Here is a 13,619-nt window from a genome sequence, read left to right as displayed (position 1 = left end):
TAGCAGTCATATGACTACAAAATAAAAAAATAAACTTACAGTACTCAATACATTGAATTATACACAATGGTGATAATGTATGATGTACATAGCATGCAACTATATGGAGAAATCTCACGGGTATAACATTGAGCAAAAGAAACCTAAGACTTTCTACTGGATTTCGTGTGTACGAAACTAAGTACAAAAGCAAGCACAACTAATTTTGAGGGTTAAAAGTCAGGATAATGATTACTCGTGGTTATGCTGATAGTGACACTGAAGTGCTGGTATTGTTTGTTTCTCTGTCAGAGTGCTCATTGCATAGGTGTGTTCAATTTCTCAGAATGAGTTGAATAGTATACTTAAGACGTACATTTTCTTACATACGTACTATATTTCAATAAAAATATTTAAAAATGAAATATCTGCAATATTAAAAGACTGCTCCAATAAAGCATCTGCCTTTCATCCTTTTAATTCATTTCCAAATATAATCCTGTGTTTATCAGTAACACTTTATCCATTGGGTAGAATAACAAATGAACAAAAATTTTCTAAGAAAATTTAGGATTATATTTTTCTAAAACATAAATGCATTTTTTAGGTATATATTTGCAAATGGGCAAAGAGACTAAGTTTCATGTTTTCTACCACACGAATCATTTTTACTTATATGCCATGGTTTACTAAATGATGCTCCTTTGTTCCAAAAATGTTTACTTTCATAAATTTTCCATTATCTAAGATGACATATTCCATCTTTTAGTCTTAGGAAAAAAGAGAGTTAACAACTGAAAAAACATGGGGTGAAGATTATAATAACTAAATAAGTACATATAAATTTCTGATGTCCTATGGAATTCAATTTATTATTGCTCTGATTTAAAAAATATAGTCTTAAGTAAACTTTCATGATATTAATTTTTTAAAATATAAAATACATGATGTGATCACCTCAAAGTTTCTAATATTCTATCAGAAAAGTAAACTGAAAATTATTACAGAATAGTTGTTTCTTTTCTTTCTTTTTTTTAAGGAAAGTTGTGATTTTACACACGTGCTTTGATTTAACATTTCACTTTTCCCTTGGAGCTTCATTTGTAATTCTGAGTTAATAATTCACTTGAAACTAAGTTTAGAAGTAGGTGAGCTACAAATAATGCATGAATGGACGTTAGGGGACAAATTATGAATATATTGAACAAAAATAGTTAAAGATTAACTGTATAGCCACAATTTCAACACTCCTGTCAGGTGAGAAGTTTATAGTATGCCAAAACAATGATATGGTGTAACATTCCATAAAATATATTTGTTCAGTCACAACCAGGAAGGGAAAAAGTAAAGTTAATTATTCCCACCTTGGTGGAAATAAATAACGGAAAAATATACTGATGAAAGACAGTAGGTGTTTTCAAATCATTAATGAGTGTGGGAGAGTTTGCAAATAGAACACTTCAATTTGGATGAAGCACTACTCTGAAATGCTAAATCTCTTTTATCCAAACATCAAATGTATTACTTCAGGAATTCCTTCCCTTGTGGATATTTCGGTCCAGAGTAGAAAACTTAAATTATTGATTAGATTACCTCTAGGCTGTCATTTACAATAGTATCAACTACAGATAAACTATAGCGCTGCTATGGGAAAGCTTCAAATCTCATCTTTAATGCTATCAGAACAGTGCACTTAGGAATCTCACTACACTCAACCTCAAAGATTTATGAGCTTCCAACCCAAATAGAGCATTGTGCTTTGAGTATCATGGGAAATGACTCAGACAGTCAACATGATTTATTTGGGCTGGCACTGGCATTGATCCACAGGTGAAGAGTTGGACCCCCCTAAGGTGAAAACATAATAAGAAACAGACATTTTAAGATTTTAAAGTGTGAGTATTAGCCCATCACCTGGAGGAACAAAATGATTTCTAAAAGGTTTTTAGAATTAAATTTTCAACTTTTGAAATAAATATGTTTGTGATCTACTAATGTTTGTATAAACAAGTCATGTCATCTAAAATAGCAATCTCCATTTCACACTCACGACTTATTGTTTCATTTAATCAGATATCTTTGGATATAATGAAGTTCTAATCACCTAAAGGCAGGATGAGCACAATGAATAAAAATGCTGATGAATAAACATAGTGAAGAGTAGGTTTCATTGTGATATTGATATTCCATAGGACCCAAATTAAATAGAAATATTATATTAAATATACAACTGGGTAATAATTCCAAGCAAATTGTATGTCATCAACCACTGTAAAAATATTTAGAGTTTAGACTATGCCATTAGCCCTGAGAGACAGCTTGCTTGTTTGCTTTCTTGTTTGTTTTCTAATACAAGTTAAAATTAGAATTGAAAATGACTGATGAACTGAAAAAAAGTACTCTAGTACTGAAAAAATGCCATTTTTAAATATAAGCAAAGCATTAGAACATAGAGTGCAAAAATAAAAGTTAATTATAAATTAATATGATTTTAGAAAACAAGCAATTGAAATAAGTTGGTAAAATTACAGAGCCCAAGTCAAGAAAGGCTTAATCAGAGTATGTAAGTTCTTAGCATACTAGCATTTATTATAGAACTTTTAGTTCCATATTTTGTGTTGAAGTGAAATATGGTAAATTAAAGTATGCATTGCAGATGACATGATGTTATGTATAGAAAACACTAAAGACTTCATAAAAAAACTGTTAGAACTAATAAATTAATTCAATAAAGTTACAGGGTACAAAATCAACATACAAAAATCAGTTCTGCTTCTATACCCTAATAATTATCAAAAAGTGAGATTTAAAAAAACATTCCCACTTATAATTGCTTCAAAAAGAAACAAAATACCTAGGAGTAAATTTAACCAAGGACGTGAAAGACATTCACACTGAAAACTATTAGACTTTGATGAAAGAATTCGAAGACGCAAATAAATGGAAAGATATTCCATGATCATGGATTGGAAGGATTAATATTGCTAAAATGTCCATGCTACCCAAAGCAATCTAGAGATTCATTGCAATCCTGTAAACTTCAGTGGCATTTTTTTACAGAAATAGAACAAACAATACTAAAATTTGTATGTAACCATGAAAGACCCTAATTAGCCAAAACAATCTTGTGAAATAAGAACAAAGCTGAAGGTATCACACTTCCTGATTTGAAACTACATTACCAAGTCACAGTAATAAAAATAGTGTAGTTTTGGCATAAAAACAGACACATATATCAATGGAACAGAATAGAAATCTCATAAATAAGCCCACACATATATGGTCAATTAATTTACAACAAAGGAGCCAAAAATATATAATGGAGAAATGAAATTCTCCTCAATAAATAGTGTTGGAAAAACTGGACAGCCACATGCAAAAGAATGAATTTGGACACATCTTACACTATACACTATACACAAAAATCAACTTGACATGGATTAAAGACCTGAACACAAGACCTGAAATCATAAAACTCCTAGAAGAAAACATAGGAGTAAACTCCTTTACAACGGTCTTGGTAATGATTTCCTGGATTTGACACCAAAAGCAAAGGCAACCAAAGCAAAACCAAACAAGCGAAACTACAACAAACTAAAAAGCTTCTGCACAGCAAAGAAAACAATCAACAAAATGAAAAGGCAACCTATGGAATGGGAGAAAATATTTGTGAACCATATACCTGTTCAGGGGTTAATATCCAAAATATATAAAGAACTCATACAACTCAACAACAGCCCCCCCAAAAGAAAACTGATTTGAAAATGGACAAAGGGAATGAACCAACATTTTTTCCAAAGAAGATGTACAAATGCCAATAGGTACATGAAAAGATGCTCAACATGACTAATCCTTAGGAAAATGCAAGTCAAAACCATGAGATATCACTTCACACATATTACAATGGCTGTCATCAAAAAGAGAAGAAATAATGTGTTGGAAAAGATATGAAGGAAAAGAACCCTTGTGCACTGTTGGGAATGTAGACTGGTGCAGCTGCTTTGGAAAACACTATGGAGAGTCCTCAAAAAATTAAAACCAGAGCCGGCCCTGACGACCTCATGGTTAAAATTTGGTGCGCACCATTTCAGCAGCCTAGGTTCATTTCCCAGTCACGGAACCACACCACCTGTCTGTCAATTGCCTTGCTATAGCAGTGGCTCACATAGAAGAACTAGAACAATTCACAGCTAGGATATACAACTGCGCACTGTGGCTTTGGGTAGAGAAAAAAAAAGGGGGAGACGATTGGCAACCGATGTTAGCTCGGGGTGAATCTCTGCCAAAAAAATTAAAAACAAGACTACCCTATGATCCACCAATACCTCTTCTGGGTATATATCCAAAGGAAATGAAAACATGTTATCAAAGAGACATCTGCACTCCCATGTTTATTGCAGAATTATTCATAAAAGCCAAGATACACAAACAATCTAAATTTCCATCAATGGATGAAAGGATAAAAAAGGATGTGGTATATATATATATATATATATATATATATATATAAAACTGAATATTATGAAACCATCAGAAAGAAGGGATTCCTGACATTTGGGACAAAACGGAAGGACCTTGAGGGAATTAAGCTAAGTGAAATAAGTCATAAAGAGAAGACAAATACTTCATAGTATCACTTATATGTGGAATCTGAAAAAAAATATTCAAACATAAAACACAGAGTAGAAAAGTGGTTGCCAGGGGCTGAGAGTGGGGAAAATAGAGAAACGTTGGTAATAAAAGAGTATAACATTTCAGTTCTAAGATGAATAAGCTCTGAGGATCTAACGTAAAACGTGGTGACCACAGATGATAACACTATGTTGTATAATTGAAATTTCCTAAGAGAGTAGAAACTAACCATTCTCATACACAAAGAAAGATAAATATGTGAGGTGATGGATGTGTTAATTAACTAGATACAGGGGAATCCTTTCACAATATATACATATATCAAATCAGCATGATGTTCACTTGAAAATTCTAAAATTTTATACATCAATTATACCTCAATAAAGCTAAAATTAAAAAAGTTACAAGAGGGTCAATTATATGTTCTTTTGGTGTAAGAGCTTCCTGAGCATAAAACATAATTTACCAAGGGAATTAATTATGCAAATATTTCTAACATGTATAATTATATTATAGCATAATTCACTGCCTACTTGCCAAGAAAAACTAATAATGTGAATTTTACATTCCAAGAGAAATAAGAAATAGTTTTTCAAAACTGGATATATAATGTAATAATCACTACAAAAGACTGATTGTTTTTTGAGTCTTTGTGTTGAAAACAAGAATTCAGTGATGGTGTTAGTTAATGGTTTGAGTTTTATGAGTCTTTCATCAGTTGATCCTGATGAAAATTTAATTTATTTTTGAGACATTGTTTTGCTGTGAAAACTTGATTATAAAAATCTTCTTTCCAGGCTGTAGTCAAAGATGAATCTGAAAGCAACTGATGTGTATTTATATGTGTACAGATCAAAGTATTCTTTAGTCTATGTTAGAATACGGTGTAAAGAAAGAAAAACAAATTTAGATACTATATACTCTTGACTTTGTGCTACTATTTTAAAAACTATAGAAAGAAAGAGCATTATTTGTCGTGCTTGATATTGCTACGAGTTCCTCAGCATTTTTTCCATTGAGCAGTGGAGTCCACTTCCTCTCCCTTTGATTGTGAACTGCCCAGTGACTGCTTTGACCAGAATGACTCTATGCCAGCCCCTGGCCTGGCATTAAAGAGAACTTGTAGTTTCTACCTTGGAATCTTGGATTCCCAAGAGTTCATGTAAAAAGTGTGCCCACCCCTGAAGCTAGAGATGGCATGGGAAACCTAGTTGAACAGGAATGAGGGGCCCAGCTGAGCCCACCCTTTGAGTCATCCTACAACGGTCCCATGCTTGTATGTGATGCCATCTTGGACCTTCCTGACCAGAGATGCTGCCAGCTCAACACTACCTAGAATCCTAGTTTACCCCCCATGCAGCTGAACAATCACTCAGGTGAAATCCTGACCCACAAAATCTTCAAATGTAGCAAAATGATATTATTTTAATTAACCAATTTCTATGACAGTTTTTTACATAGTAATAGATAACTGGAGTACTATTTCACCTATCTTATGCCATAAATTGAAGTTTTTACTGAGGATTTTGTTCAGTTACATTTCAACAATGCATTACAAAACATATTCAAAATTATGTAAATGCCAAAATTTTCAAACTTGAGAAAAAACAAAAACCCAAACACTTCCACAAAGTCAAATAATTTTTAGTTCGATATTGAGATATTGATCACTATAAATGCATATGTCTTGTTACAGAGTGCTTTTGTGGTCAAGAGGGTAGAAAGTCCTTATTATTAGATGAAACATTTCTTTAAAACTAGCCCAAAAGAATTCTCTGAAAGCTCAGTTGACTGAACTATGAAACAATTGCTTCAAAAATGTATTTGTTTTCCTTTGTTGATGGAAAGTATCTGGCAGGAGTTCAGCTAGCAATCAAATACTGCTCCTAGACAAACAGTAGACAAGATGGAATTTTCCCCTTAGCCAGAGACAGTATAAAATATTGCAAAAATGAAAATAAATTATATGATGTATGATATATTGGAACCCAAAATTGCCTGTTCTGTCTTTATAAAATATATCCCCTTGGTTGACTTCAGAGCTTTCATTATCAATGAGTAAAGAAAGTTTCTCCTTGGACCGGAGTTAGAAAGCCTTTTCTTTATAGATGTGTAGCCAATGCAGAATGGCCATTTTTGCTTTTATGACAAATTCTTCCTTGGACATAAGCGACATCTATTCTATTTGTTGGTACATTCTAAAATACAAATTGAATCACCTTCTGCCTCCTCGGTCTATCCAGAGAGTTATTAGGATAGTGATTCAGACCTTGGCATCCAGAGCTGAACTACTGGAGTTAGTATGTCAGCCACAATTCCTAGCTAGATGTCCTTGGAGAATTTATTTCATTTTTCTGTGCCTCAGTGTTCTCTTTAAAATACTTTTCTCACTGTGTGTGTGTGTGTGTGAGAGAGAGAGAGAAAATTTTATGATTTAATACATGCTAAACGCTTACAAAAGTGTTTGACAGAATGTCAATACTCAGCAAAAGTTCACTATCATCATCAGTTTTTTTGCCTTTCCATACAATTTAGAGTTAGTTTGTCCATATCCACAAAAGTAGCTTGCTGGAATTTGATCAGAATTTCATTAAATCTATAGATCAAGTTGGGAATTTAAGTCGTAACAGTATAGAATATTCCAATTCATGAACATTGACTATCTCTCCACTTATTTATATCTGCTTTGATTTCTTTCATCTAAGTTTTCTAGTTTTGAAATATTTTTTAAAAAATCAAGGAAAATGCTCAACTGGATATAACCAGGACTGTTGCACACAAATAGGATAATCTAGTTACTCTAATTATGACTGGCATGAGAAGATGAATGACATAAATGATTTCATTTTAACAGGATCATCTTCCCTCTAGTTTGAGAGTAAACTTGAGGGAAGTGGGGAGTAGTAAATATGGAAGCAGGGAGAACAATTAAGAGGACATTAAATAGCCCAGATGAAATTGTGGCAGTAGAGAAGTCATTGGATTTCCATTATATTTTGATGTTTCCCCAACAAACTCTAATGGATAATTGGATATGAAGGTAAAAGATAAAAAGAGTAATTAAAGATAACTCCAAAGTTTTCCATTTCAGATTTTGAAATGATGGATTTATCTTTACCTGAGATGATCAAAAGTGGATGGAGCAGTTCTGATGGGTAGAGAATATCATGATTTCAGTATATGATAAGCTCCTTTCAAAATGTTTACTGGATATCCAATTAGAAACATTGAGTAGATAGCTTGAAATGAATATATAAATTTAGAAGTCTTCATTAACATATGTGCTATTTCAAGATATGTGACTGGTGGATGTCATCACAATTTCATAACAAGAAAGCATAGGTAGATATTTCAACATATTCCTGTGGTTAGAGGCCCCTTACAGACATTCTAATCTTGCTGTACATTACAATTATGCCTCCCTTGAGTCTGCTAGTTAAATGCTATCACTTGGATTCTGGTATACCAAAGTTCTATCATTCTCCTGGATACTGGAAAGCCCAGTTCTATAAAAGCATCTCCTACTGTCAACTCAAGCCTATGTTGAAGTGTCTAATAGAAATTCAGTTATATAAGCTGCTTTCAGATGATAGTTCTCAGAGATAGAAGCCATCTACTGAAGGAGATGCTGGATCTCCATGAGGAACGGCATTGCAATTCTGTGGCAAGTGTACCCACTGGGTATTTTCCCAGTCTTTCCCCAAAACATCATAGCCATTTACTGAAATAACCACACTTTTGGGAAAGAGCAGTACCCATAGCTTGTAGACACTACTGATTTTGTGGTCTGAGTTTATACTCAAACCCATGGACTCAAAGCACCACCATGACCCCCATCTTAGTGTAGTGACATATAGGGGTCAGCTAATTCATGGAGCACAGGTTCAGGTCCATCTCAGAGTAGGTCTACTAAAACCAGCAACCAACACAGTGATTATTTTTCCTGACTAAAAACAAAATCAGAATGGGCATGTTTAGCAGTTATTATCTCCCTCACAGTGATTCTTTGATATTTCGAGTAAGTTGGATTGACATAGGAAAAGCCAAAGGAAAGTCCTTGGAACCTCCACAACACACTGCTACTGCCCCTGGCCAATATAGCAATTTCAAAAGAATATAGCATCCCACAGGAATAGCAGAGATAAGTGCCATTGGCAAAGACTTTAAGGATTCCATCATACACACGTTTAATTATATCCACATTGAATAGGAAGCTATGCTTTATGATTCTGTATAATTCTAAAACTAATGGCCATGATTAGGTGCTGTCCCCAGCACGCAGAACATGTGGATCTAGGGTCCAGGAGTGAAGGTAGCAAGGATGCTGCTCACCATCACTTGTGAAATTTGTGCTTCACATTCCAACAGGGAACATATTAAGAATCTTATTAAATTTACAGTTACATTTGTCAATGATTTTCTTTGGTATTTTCATGCCAGTAGTCTAGGAAGCATAAAAAGTAATTACCACAGCAGCAGAAGTAATTGAATCTGATCATCATGGGCAGGTAAGACTGATGCTACATAGTATGGACATGGAAGAGTATGTTTGGTGCTAAAGTGATCCACTACGGAGCTTCTTGGTAATCTCATGCTCAGCTCTTATTTTCAATGGGCAAACAGAACAACAACAACAACCTGATAAAATCTTGGTAATCAGGGTCTCTGGATCTATGGACCTTCTGTGGATCTCCACAAAGCAAGACACCTAAACAACAGAAATGCTAGCCAAGAGTCAGTATAATTTAAATGAGTGCTAGATAAAGGACATGTTGGGTATCAGTTAAGGCCTCAGAACTGATGGCAACCATGCGGATGGTGCTTCATTCCATTAACCTTCCCCTTGTAACTCTCCCCAAGAATTGTGATCATCCAGAATCCTAGAGTAGCTGTACCTGGATGCAGTGAACTTAAAGTTAGAAAAAAGGGAATTTGGGTGGGACAAGAGGTGAGCTGCCTTATATGTCTGTTGGTAACCCACCTATTCACCATTCCTCAGATGTGATAAGTGTCAGCTGCTAATGGCTCAAGGCAATCCCCTTTATCAGGACCATTGTCTTTAAAGCTGAAAAAAACTTCCTTAAGCTGGAGGACTCCTTCCCCTGCCAGGGAAATCCTGTTTTCAACATTGAATTATTATATCTGAATACAAAAGGCCAGCCACATTGCCTCAAAGAAAAAGCAATTTTTTGATGTGATTTATGTTCCAGATTCCCCTGTGAATAAGGCCAAGGCTGATTTATTGAGACCGTATTTTCTGTTGTCTTGGATCCATTCGCTATAACTACCTTGCTTTCTTCACTCTCAGAAATTTTTCTGAAGAGAATTCCCTCAACAGAGCACATGAAATTGCATCTCTGCTAGGAATCACCACCAAAGATAAATGCACACACATATTCATATATAGAGACAATAACTCCAGGGTTAAGTTAAATTTAATGTAAAAAATATAAATGATAAAACATATCAACACAAAGTAACCAATACTATAGATAAAAGAAATAAGGTGACTTTTATTTGAGCCAGAGTGAGGGTTATGTCAATGAAAATTATCCAAAACCAATCTATAAATCAAAATTGAGATGAGTTTATTATAAGCCAGATCTGAGGACTAGCCTGGGGCCTTCCTTCCCCAAGGAAGGAAGGGCACCAAAGAAGTGAAGTGTACAGAGTGGTTATATGCTGTCTTGGAACACAGAGCATACACCACATCTGATAGGAACATCCCTTTTATAACAGTCATGAGACTGCCCTGTCAGCACAGCATAGCTATTCACAGAGCAGGTAGCAGGTCTGCTGTCTCGATGGACACAGCAGGTAGCAGGTCTATTGTCTCCAGCTGGGTGGTCACAGGGTAGGCACAGCTATCAATTCCTAGCCTCAAGAGAGATGCTCATCCTTAAGGAAATGCCAGTGTCAGGGAAGTTGCATCTTTATCTTAAGGGCATTTGTTCTTGTCTTCGGGTCATAGCAAATGCTTAATGCAGATATACAATGCATGTTCAATGGCCATGTCGGGCCCTTTTGTAAAAACAAGGTTAGGCCAAATTAGTTTTACACCAAATGGCTTCCTCATATACTCCAATATAGCCTATTGCTTGCCATTTGTTTATCAATTATAATATGGAAGTTCTTTTCCAGAAAGGAAGAAAGCATTCTGGAGAAGCATGGTTTTCAGTACAGTCTTGTATCTTCTTAGAACAAAGAACAAACATTAAATATGCCCAAGATACATATTCATCGAAGTTTCAAAGAGGTATTCAGTTGCAAATTACCAGGTCAACAGGACCCTGACATCTGGAAAGGGACTAATATGAGTGTTACCAATAGGGTATTACCAATAGGGTGTAGGAGGAGAAGTATGCATTCTTATCTTAAGAGAGTGCCTTCTTTAATGGTTAAAGCAGATGTACAATGTATGTTTGATAGGTCATAAGTCAGGCTTTTTAGTTCAAGCCAAATGAATTTTGAATGTGAATTGTTATCCTATATACATCAATATGTGAAAATCTCTTGTCACATAAATAAAATAATAATGCACCGTATATTTGTGCTGTTATGTAGCCTTTAAAACAAGGCAGAAAAACAATGACAAATCAATAGCAAAACCTTGGAAACTCACTTATGTCTGAGGTAATTAACAATTTTCACTAACTCTCACATTAGCTTTGTTATATTGTTTTTTCCCCAGTTATCCAAGTCATATTCCACAAATACTGGTATCTACACTGATAATGTTGACCATTTTATTGGGTAAAATTATCTGCTTAAAAACAGTTTTACAGCAAGTGTTTATCTCCTTCCATTTGATGGCAAGAAAAAACAAGAGGTAAAACTTTCTCTTATTATTCAGAAGAAGAAAACATGGTCAAATTATTATAAGGGATCTTTACTTCAACATGATAGTTGAGCAAAGCTTTTATTTTCCTAACCATATATTCTGTTTTCTTGACAGCAAAGTATATGTATAACTGAAATAGTTTTATGTCCAAGTGAATAGATTTATAGTTGTTCTTTAATTAAATTTGAATTCTTTCTTAAAAAGATGCTTATATTTCCATTTTCACATTTTCCTTTCTCAAAGAAAAACTTCATATATGGCCTTTAGGCAGAAAAGATTATATTCACTTGTGTATGTTTTTATTTGAAAAACTTTGCACCAAAACAAAAGCTCTTTGATTATTTTGAATGGTATTACTTCTAAATGGGAAGATGTATGCCTTATAGTATGTATATAAACATGACTATTACATGAGAGACAGTTGCTAGATAGATAGATAGATTGATTGATAAATAGGTGATAGATGTTAGATAAATGGATGGATAGATAGAGAGAGAGATTAGATAGATAGATAGATAGATCAATAGATTGATAGATGAGAGGGAGAGAAACTACAATTCAGATCACAAATATTTCTGAAGGAAATTCTGTTCCTTACCAAATGTTTTTAAGAATTCTTGATTTAAGGACTTGATCTTGAGCTTCCTACCTTCCTCTGTCTCTTCTTTCTTTCCTTCCTTCTGAAGCTGAGGATTACTGTAGGTAATCAATAAGGACATGATTGCCTTCTGACCTTATTCCTAACACAGACATAGGTGAATCTTGTTGATTTGTTTTTTCTTGTTTAACTTGAGGGGTGACTCAGGGGTTGCAAGGATTTGTGAGCTTGTTTTTCAGAGGAAAGAGATTGCCTGGAGGGAGGTTGTCGTCACCCAATAGCCAGCTCCCAGCTGCTGTTGATGTCTAGAAGTCAGAATGCCCAGGAGCTTATCTGTGTGACCCCTTTGTTTCTCCGAAGTCCCTTCTGCCAAGCTCCTTAGCTCTATAAAATGCCCCTGCTTTCTGCTCTTGTGAAGGTAGGTTTGAGAGAACCTATCCTCCCCCTGTCTTGTTTTTATCAATTTTATCTCCATCTCCAAGCACCCATGTCTCAGTGTTTGGCTTACTGTGCATCAGGCACAGTAACTTGAGATGAGGAGGTTTGGTATCACTCCCGTTTTAATCATATGTCTTCCACCACTCCTCCTGATTGTATTTTTATAAATTTACTTTTGTAAACAACTGTATAAAAAGTACTGCTTAATTTTATTCTCCAAGCACTACTAACATAATATTGGTGTGCATGACAAAATTTCACAGAACATTAGGGGAAAGAGAAGGGAATTTCATGTTCAGCCTAAGAAATACTCAAATCTGTCAGTATTCTTGGCTGCAAACAATAGAAAGCATCTATTAAATTTTAAAAAAACAAAGCAAAAGGAGGATTTGACTAGAGGCTCCATTTTAAGCCCCTTAATCATTACATTAATTGCGATGACTAATTTTATTTGTGTATAGTTAGGCAAAATATTGGTCTCCACTAATATACACATCTTAGTCTCTAGAAACTGTAAATATATAACCTTCCATTCAAAAAGTGCTTTTGCAGAAGTGATTAAGTTCAAACATTTCAGATGGGCTGATCATCCTAGATTTTCTAGGTGGGCTTGAAGTAAGAAAGGCCTTTAACATATGGAAGAGAGAGGCAAGACAATCAGAGAGGAATGGAATGATGGTAGCAGGGGTCTGGGAGATGAGATTGCTGGTTTTAAAGATGTAAAGGGACCACAAACCTAGGAATGTAGGTGGCCTCTAGAAGCTGGAAAAGGCAAGGAAAAGCATTTTCCTCTAGAGCCTCCAGAAGGCATGTGGCCCTTCCAACATTTTGATGTCAGTCCCATACAACCATTTAGATTTTTGGATTTATGACTGTCAGAACTGTAAGATAATAAGCTTTTGTGGTTCAAGCCAGTATGATTGTGATAATTTGTTATAGCAGTAAGTAGGAAGCTAAAGCAGTATATGTTATCCTTCTTTCCCTTTTTGCTACCAGAAAATTATCATATATCTTTATATATGTATATATGAATTATAATTGGCTGTAGACATCTTGATAGATTTTTATTTTCTACTAATTTTTCTGAATATTCAGTATTGTTTACAATGACCACATACTATTTATTTAATC

The sequence above is a fragment of the Equus quagga genome, chromosome 9, assembly GCF_021613505.1.
Source record: "Equus quagga isolate Etosha38 chromosome 9, UCLA_HA_Equagga_1.0, whole genome shotgun sequence".
In the NCBI taxonomy this organism is placed as follows: domain Eukaryota; kingdom Metazoa; phylum Chordata; class Mammalia; order Perissodactyla; family Equidae; genus Equus; species Equus quagga.
This window is presented reverse-complemented; position numbering follows the sequence as displayed.